Raw genomic sequence first — 8,948 nt, 5'->3', positions numbered from 1 at the left:
ACCAGTCTTGGACAATCCGGGCGGTGTGGCATGGCGCATTATCCTGCTGAAAGACGGCACCGCTAGAGGGGAAGACCGTTGCCATGAAAGGGTGTACCTGGTCAGCAGTGATGTTTAGGTAGGTAGTAGACGTCGGACTGCCCGGCACGTGGATGACTGGACCCAGGATATCCCAGCAGAACATCGCCCAAAGCTTGACGCCGCTACAACTGGCTTGGTTTCGCCCCACGGTGCATCCAGGTGCCATCACTTCCCCAGGTAAGCGACTTACCCAGCCGTCCACATGGTGCAACAAGAAACGTGATTCATCAGACCAGACGACCTTCCAATTACTCAAGGTCCAGTTTCGATGCTCGCGCGCCTATTGTACGGGCTGTCGCCAGTGAACCGTGGTTAGCATGGGCACTCGGAGCGGCCTGCGGCTATGCAGCCCCATTTTCGACAGGGTTCGATGTACTGTGTGTTGTGACACATTACTCCCGTCACCCGCATTCCAATTTCCGGCGAGTTGCGCCACAGTCGCCCTTCTGTTGCCACATACTATCCGGGAGAGCCTTCGCTCACCTCGAGCATCGATGAGCCGTGGTCGTCCAACACCTCGCAGGCGGTTCGTGGGTTTCCCCTCCTCGGACCACTTTCGTTAGGTACTAACCACGGCTGACCGTGAGCAGCCCACCAGCCGTGCCGTTTCGGATATGCTCTGACCCAGTCGTCTGTCCATTACAATTTGGCCTTTGTCAAACTCGCTTAAGTCCGCTGCCTTTCCCATCTGAAGAACAAGAGTAACGCTGATTAACGGAGCTCAGTATCAGGTGCTTTTTATACCTTGTTCCTATCCGCGCACGCACCGTAGTTCACCTTCAGTTGCTTCGATTTGCATAATTACTCGCTGGTCATAATGTTTTGGCTCATCGGTGTATACCATGCACAGCGTCTAGTTAGTGGATCGCCCAATTTATCAAACAAGACGTAACTAACACAATGCAACTACAAAATACGCAGCTTACAACCAACTGTAATGGACATTCTCAGAAGATGCATATCTTCAAATTCTTTACTTAATGAAAACTAATAGACTTTTATCACCATCTTTAATATAGTTTTTAACGCTTAAAATTCGAACAAGTAGCAAACAGTAGAAATGCAAAAGGTACAACAGAACCAAGAAAGCTATTGTGCAAAAAAAAAAAATAAAAAAACCAACAACTTCAGGGAGTTCAAGAGCTGTATTGGGCAGCCCGAAGCCTCGACCTTAATCCTGTTTAATACCTTTGGGGACGAATTGGAACGCCGTTTTCGGATCAGGCCAACATGCCCTCAATCAGTAGCTGAATTTGATCGCAGTGATGAAGAAGGAAAGAACCAAAATGCTGCCCTCCTGTAATAAAATTTGTTTTAGAGTCTGCTGACGAGGATCGGGGTGTAATTAAGGCCGGGGATGGGGGAGGTTGCAACACGTTATTAAATATTGTATTAATAAAAGGTTCTTTGAAACATGTCGGTTTCCGGTTGCTCTGTACAATATAGTACATGGAATTTAAAATTCTTTTTGGATCCAACTGTTGCTGTTTCTATTTCATAGCCTTTTTAAAAAGTTAACAATTAAATATTCGAAAGTTTGTTACTTCTAAATTTTCTCAAAAATAAAATTTAGATAAAATGCATACCGAGTTCATTTAAATAATAAAATCGTTTGCTTTATATGTATTTATTGATTACAAATGGATTATTTTAAGAAGGAATTTCTGGTAAAGACTAAATTGTTAAATGTGCGTAAAAGTAATTCATTTAAAAATTATTTTTAAATAAAAATATAGAATTATTGTACCTAAAGAAACCGTAGGGTATATGTAATTAGCTTTAACGTGTCTCTAGATCGATCAATCTCAATTTTTTATAAATATATTTCTATTTTATATAAAATACGCTGGTTGTAGTACTTTTATTATAAAAAACGTATTAGGTAGGTACGTAAAATTCAGGTAAACTTAAATGAAATCAGGCAAGTAATTGATGGTATTGCTGTTCACCAGAAAATTGCATTTTTATTCTTTTTGAATAATAAGGATACTTAATATATATAGTGGGGTTGTTTAGGATTCACTTGTTTCGAATAAACGTCTCCTCCTTGCAAATAGGACTGCTTGATCTCTACAAGAGACATCGGGTAAAATTCAAGAACCACAGTTGCTGCAACAAACTTCATTCCACGTTTCCTCTGCATTAACCAGAAACAAGAAAACATTCCGAATAGAACAAAGCTTGATCTTGCAATTAAAGCCGTGAGGGATCAATACATACTCTCTAAGTTGCATGTATTCTGTGATTGGCTTCTCTGTTATACGGAACAAAAAACTGAAGTTGCCATAAAGAAATCCCTAAATTTTCTACAGAGATTTGATTCGGGTTAATTGCAATTTATTTTTGTTTAATGTATGAATCTGTCGTAGAGTTCATTTTCAGGTACCATGCAAAAAAGGAGAAATCAAACGTCTAGGAAAAAAGAAAAATGAGCCAGATCTCCCCACTAAATTCAACCAACTATATATTCCTAGATTCTTTATGAAATATTCTGGTGATTTGCGTAATATGAATTGGAAATGATATTATTACGTCAGCACTTTATCAGGTTCAAAAAGCTTTATTTCTGCAGAACCTCGATGGAAACACGCGCTGTTCGCCCTGTTCAATCAAATTCCATTATGGGTTCAATCGATTTCATTCTTCTCCTTATCTTATTCTCACGCTCCACGATATCTGATTGATAGGATGACGTAATAAGCTGTTAGCTTCTATATCTAACTGTAATTGGCTCCTTCTCGTCCTCTTTGATCGTAGATTCACCACTACCTTCTTCACCTCTTCGGGTAAGTGCTATAATTTGTCTGTTAATAATCAAACTCTCTGCTATCCTTCCTACACTCGCAGGTGCTTAGTTTACAGGATTTTCTCATGCAAACTGTCTAATGATCAATAATTATGCTTCAGCTTTTGCTAGGATAACTTCATTTAACTCGACCTGGTTTTTGTCGTGTCTTTAAGTGTTGAATTATGTTTAACTCGTACTTATCCACTTGCAGATCACCCTGAATTTGTAACAGGAACTTATTAACATAAATTGTCTTTTAGTACAATTGAATACCGCGCTGATCCTCGCGTTCGTGAATAATATTTGTAGGAAAGAAAAGAAAAGCCTACAGAAGAAGAAAATGCATTACTAAATATCAGATTTTTCTGAAAATTAGATAGTCTACTTCGTCTTTGAGATCTAACTACGATGTGCTTAATACCTTTAGGAGGACATGTAAAATCTACCAAAGATTCTTTTGGATATTCAGATTTGTCACTCGTGAACATTCGTCATTTCTTGTCGCAATTCAAACAAAAATCTTTGAAAACGTTTTATAAGAGGAATTAATTTTTCTTCTGTGCACAACACTAGCTGCCCTTAGAGTTCTTATCTGATATAGCAGGGCGAAATGTTATCCTGCTATCTGACGAATTTAATATGTATGGATTCTTAAGTCTTCTTCCACCAATTCTTTCCCTGTAGCTCCACTTTTCTTTAAAATTAAGTTCTTTAAACGTGCTTGATCAAATCACGTCGATGATACACAACTAATATCACTGAAACGGAATGAATAATCGAAATGAAAGTAGCAATCTAAAAATTCGATTTACTTTTCAGTAAGAAATAAATGAATTTCACAGAAAACAAACTTCTAAGTGAGCTTTGCCTTTAAAATCGTTTCTTTATTTCCCAAAACTTTGAGTTTCAGTAAAAGGGATGGATAAAATTGAACGTTGCGCTAATAGTTTGTGTGCGCGCTATTTAGTTTAACTCAAATTTAAATATTTAGAATACCGATTCGCTGACTGAAAGCCCTCAGATATTGAATAAGCAGCTGTTTTGACAGTACCTGTTTTGCAGATTTTTAAGCATTTTTTGTTAATAATATGCAAAACAAGTACTTGAGGGCTCGTTTATTTGTGTTGAGACTTTGATGGCCCTTAGGTCGGAGACCCTGGTCAAACGGGAGGTGGCAGGATGCTTATTCACAAAATTAAACCCAAGGCGAGACGCTCCATCGAGAGATACCATATTTGAATTCCTTGCCATCGATATCCAAAATGATAGAAACTGCCCCACAAGAACCGTTTTTGTTTCTATTCCGCTAGCCATGGATGACAGGATTATCGAAATATGGAATGAACAGCTTGGGCTGTCCATTTTTAGCTGTATCCTATTCACTTGGAACGTTGGTGTGATAAATTTTCAACTCAAGCCTTTTGGAGTTAATGACCACTTCAACCTTGCCCAATATCTTAAATATTTAATGCTTTCTCGTATCTTCAAAGAATCCAACTGCTTTTTTTTTCAATCAATAATAATATTTTCTTCAGTTGGTCTCTTTATTACTCTTTGGGAACTACTTTATCACTAGTATAGCAGTTTCTACGAGTGACTAATAGTGGGAGATATGAGTATCTCCGGGTTCACTGTCCCTCGGGTGATATTCTAAGTAGTAATCGAGTTCAGTTCTCAGATAATAATTACATCAAAGACGAAAAATGACAAATTTGGTTAAATTTTCAAAAATCCGTATTTCCATTTAAAGTCGTTAAAAAAAAAAGTATGTTAACTAACTAAGCATTATAGCACAACTCTTTCCTGCAATGAGTGGCACCTGAAAGAGATCGGGTATACCATTGGTTTAAACTGTTTGCCTCTATCTTTAACTGAAGCCAACTACTATCCTGATAAATCCAAATTACTTGGCTAAAAGCTGTTGAATATAATGAAATCTTAGATTAATTCTAAAATTCCAATAGACAGTATATTCCTGTATGAAGAAATCCCTATTAGATTTTCAGAAGTACACAAACTCATAATAAACTCCTTAAAATAAATCAAAATAAAAATCGCCCAAGTCTTAAATGAATGCCTGTACAGTATCAGATGAAATATTGACGAATGTGCTTCAGACAAAAACTACTTTTGCACACTACAGGATTTAAAAAATATATATATTCTTCTTAAGAAATAATTGTAACAAGGTATGTGCAATCGTTATTAATGTACATGACCCACCTCCTTGTGGGGAGGAAGGGTCCAGGGACGAGCAACGCCCTTGGTTAGATCGACATGAGGAAAGATGCCGAATATGTGTAGGCTTCAAAGTTTGGAAACAGGACAAATTACGGTGGGGGGGGGGGAGACTGGATTGAGTTGAAGTTTTTCTTTTTACCAGCGAGTTGTTAATTATCGGAATGAATGGTTTAGGCTGACAGATGGGGAAAATTCAAAGCTCAGCTGGATAGATACCCACGTGAGGAGGGAATCAAATAGGTAGTTTATTATTTTTAATTTTTTGGCCGGTGCAGCATGACGCCAGAGTTTCCTTGCACCATACATAGTGTCATTTTAACGCCATTATAAGTTATTACGCAACTGATGAGCTCTATGATTAGTTATAATAGCCGCAAAAAAATCTTAGTTGTGAGGAATTAAATCTATCGTTTATACGCGCCACTGTTTGTGGAAGAATTTAGCCATAGACTTAATGAAGCATACAATTTTCTAGCTATACCCACATTGGGCATCTTTTGTCTCTTCGCTCTTAAGTAATCTATATAAAAGTCCTGCTGTTCATCAGCTCGTACAAGAGCTGTGTGACCAACTACATAGCTGTAATTTACAAGAGCAGATCGCGCTTAAGTTTCTAAGATTGCTGGATAAGAGAGAGAAGGCTTCAAAAAAAAAGTTACCTTTTCTGCATGGATTCTTAAAGATAAATGGGGTCGTCTATAGGAGTGCCTGGTCGCTTTCTTAATACTTATGGATTATAAAAATGCGCCGGATGTCGAAGAATTAAGATTGAAAGTGTGGAATTTTTACAGAGATTCTTTTAAATAAAATTATTTTTTTTTAATTTTCTGTTTATATTTTGGAATGGCTACATAGATTACAAAATATTACTGTAGTTCGTAATATAAGGTATATTCCAACTCATGGCGTGCACAACTAGAAATCCTTATTGCAACAACTAATCAAATGCAGTATACATTACAATATAGTTCTACACGGCTACAAGATCCTTTCTTTGCATGCCACCATCGACTACAGTTAACGTTAAGGAGTTAATTTACTCCGATAATAATGAATGAAATGCTTGTATTAAAAAGGAATATTGTATTCGCTTAACAAAAATGAATGTTGGAAATGCCTTCCGCGTTAGACCAAGGGCTACCTTATTAGGAATGTAGAATACAAATACAAAGTTCTTTTTTCCGAACCTTTCACCAAAATAGTAGAAATTTATATTACACCTTCATTAGTCTGTATCCATTACTGGTATACTGAATATCTGTACCATTCCCAAGATTTGTTTAGTATGCTATGTTGATAATGTTATTTCTCCACTGAATAGTGATACAGTTGAATTTTTTGAGGATTTTTTTTAAGTTGCATCTGTAATCAGTATGCACATTGTTCAACACACCATCAGCCATTTTCAATCCACTGCAGGATGAAGGCCTCTCCAGGAACTTTCCAGTTCCTTCTGTTTAGTGCAATGGCCATCCATTTACTACCCACAAACTCGTGAATTTGATCTGTCCATCTCCGTTGTTGTCTTCCGGGTTTTCTTTTAGCTCCTCTTGAGTACCATTCTGTTATGTTCTGGTCCATCTGTCATGTCTTCGAGCTTAGTGTCCTACCCAAGGCCATTCCAGTTCTTTAGTTTTGATAAGAATGTCCTTTATTTGTGTTTGCTGCCTAATCCATGTTGTTCATTCCTTGCTATTGTATGTATTGATTTTTTTCTCCAAATTAAAAAAAAAAACAGTCTTGTAACGGGTAGTCGATATGCCACTTTTGAATTTTATTTCTGATATTCGGAGAACTAGCAGAATAATGTAATAAGCGAAGGTTTAAGTGAATAATTACAATGTCCGTTCTCCCTTCCACTGTTTTTGTTTTCCTTCTCCAGAAATACAATGTTTCAAAGTTAGAGGACCACTTTGAACGATAGACCTTAAACTGAATTAATTAATAATAGTGAGGGGGGGATTAAAACAGTTTTGAAGCTTTCGTGCAGATTTTCATTAGTTCATTCTTTTTCTCTTCGGGACGGAGGAAATTGGCAATCACTGCTTTTGATTGCACATTACGTAGTCATGACGAGTCGATGCACGAGAATTGAAATGCAACCAACTATCATTAATTTTTGATTGAAGCTGAATTAAATTTCAATCGAGACAACCTGTTTCAAAGACAGTTAAAACATGTTGTTCAAGACGTACGTAGTTCTCTCCCAGAACTTAAACGATCAATGAGAAGCCATTGTCACATAGACACTCAGTCCAATCCATAACCAGCCATGATAGCAAGTATTTCAGAAAGTTCAACATCTCCCAAGTTACTTTAAAGACCTTTAGCCACGATCGCAACATCGGAACCAAAAGCGAGCTGATTAGACAGTTATTTTGAGAGATTTCTTGGGTCAACGAACACTTTAGTAATAGGCGCACTATGACCAAAGTGTTCAATGAAAACCTGGATGTTCTTTTTAACCATGTATTATATCACAAGAAGTTCCATACGAAGTTCGTATTAACTATTCTCATGCTGTTTACTGATCTAACTTATTGCTGTCCTAGCTTTAATTTCTTGTTCATCAAGGTCTTCACTATACACAGCACATCTGTCTAATGTGAGAAAGGGTAACTGGTTACCTAGAGGTCTGTGCAAATGTTACTCTGATCCACGTCAATAAACGTCTGCATTATCCATGTCCCTCCCTCCCCCATGACTAGCAATTTCCCTTGAAGTCTTAAAGCCCTTTCGGTGATCAGCATCGACTACTTCTGTACAAATGTATCTTTCTATTGAAAACAAACATTCACAGCAGAGAAACCAATAATGGTTATGACAACTTAAATAGGTGTGGCAGTATAACAGAGAATAAAAATTAATATGGGATACAATAAGCAATATAGAACTATAAAGATGGCTAGGATAACTACTGGAAATAATTGATTATTAAAGACAGGGAATCTATATCGTTGAGCTGGAAAGTGTGCAGATGTATACATTATACATCTTTAATGTTGGCGAAGAAGTCCATCTGTAGTTCATTTGCAAGTTGGAAAATCTTGTTCAGAGAAAAATGTTTTTTATATTATCCATATTTGACTTGTATGCGTGAAAGAAGACGATTCTTGGCCTGAGTGGAGCACAAATGTTTATACTTTGTGAGATATCAGGCGCGTCATATTGCCTGATAGGACATACTAAAGGAATTTGAGGTATACGCTAATTCTTCTCGCTTGAATCGATTGGATATTTAAATAACCACAGACAGATCCGTAGTATATGCTGTGGTAGTAGAGGGGAATCCAGACGGCTAGTAGCGTACCAAATTATTCCGGATAGCTTGTTTTGTTCTCGAAGGTATTCCGAAAGATTTCCATTCAGGAAAACTAAATTCCAGTTGCATAATATAAAGGATTTGTATAGAATTACGGCATAAGTGTGGTTTTTAAACCGCAGTTGTGCCTTCCTTAAGCGCTTCTCTTGATGAATCAGTTTTTAAAGTCTTGGTAACAATTTTAGAATGTGTAAATCGGAACGACCTTCGTAAACGAAAGTAACACTCAAGTCCTTCATAGTCATACTTTCAGGGTGGACTGGTAATTATTATTAGCCATATGGTGCAAGGAAGCCTGACGCTTATGCTGTGCCAACCAAAACAAATTGAGTTACCCTGAGAGAGAGAGAGAGAGAGAGAGAGAGAGAGAGAGAGAGAGAGAGAGAGAGAGAGAGAGAGAGAGAGAGAGAGAAGAATGATGATATCCAGCTCAGGACCCTGAGTGTGCCAAGCCCATACTCACCAGATGTGAGTCCCTGGGTTTGATAGAGAACGAGCCACTCGCTGAGGTGAAGA

General features: G+C 37.7%; 1 protein-coding gene across 1 annotated transcript in view; it reads left to right on the top strand.

Moving 5' to 3' along the window:
• The first annotated feature begins 2,842 nt into the window (after positions 1-2,842).
• LOC150076341 (uncharacterized) overlaps positions 2,843-8,948 on the top strand; it is a 32,703-nt gene continuing 26,597 nt past the window's right edge. The window contains exon 1 of the mRNA XM_090387326.1: positions 2,843-2,867. The gene's annotated coding sequence lies outside the window, so the exon portion shown is untranslated. The remainder of the gene's footprint in view (positions 2,868-8,948) is intronic.

This window comes from Mastigoproctus giganteus, chromosome 13 (genome assembly GCF_048544385.1).
Source record: "Mastigoproctus giganteus isolate SK-2022 chromosome 13, ASM4854438v1, whole genome shotgun sequence".
Taxonomy (NCBI): domain Eukaryota; kingdom Metazoa; phylum Arthropoda; class Arachnida; order Uropygi; family Thelyphonidae; genus Mastigoproctus; species Mastigoproctus giganteus.
Note: the sequence above shows the minus strand (reverse complement) of the source record. Positions and strands in the feature narration are given on the sequence as shown.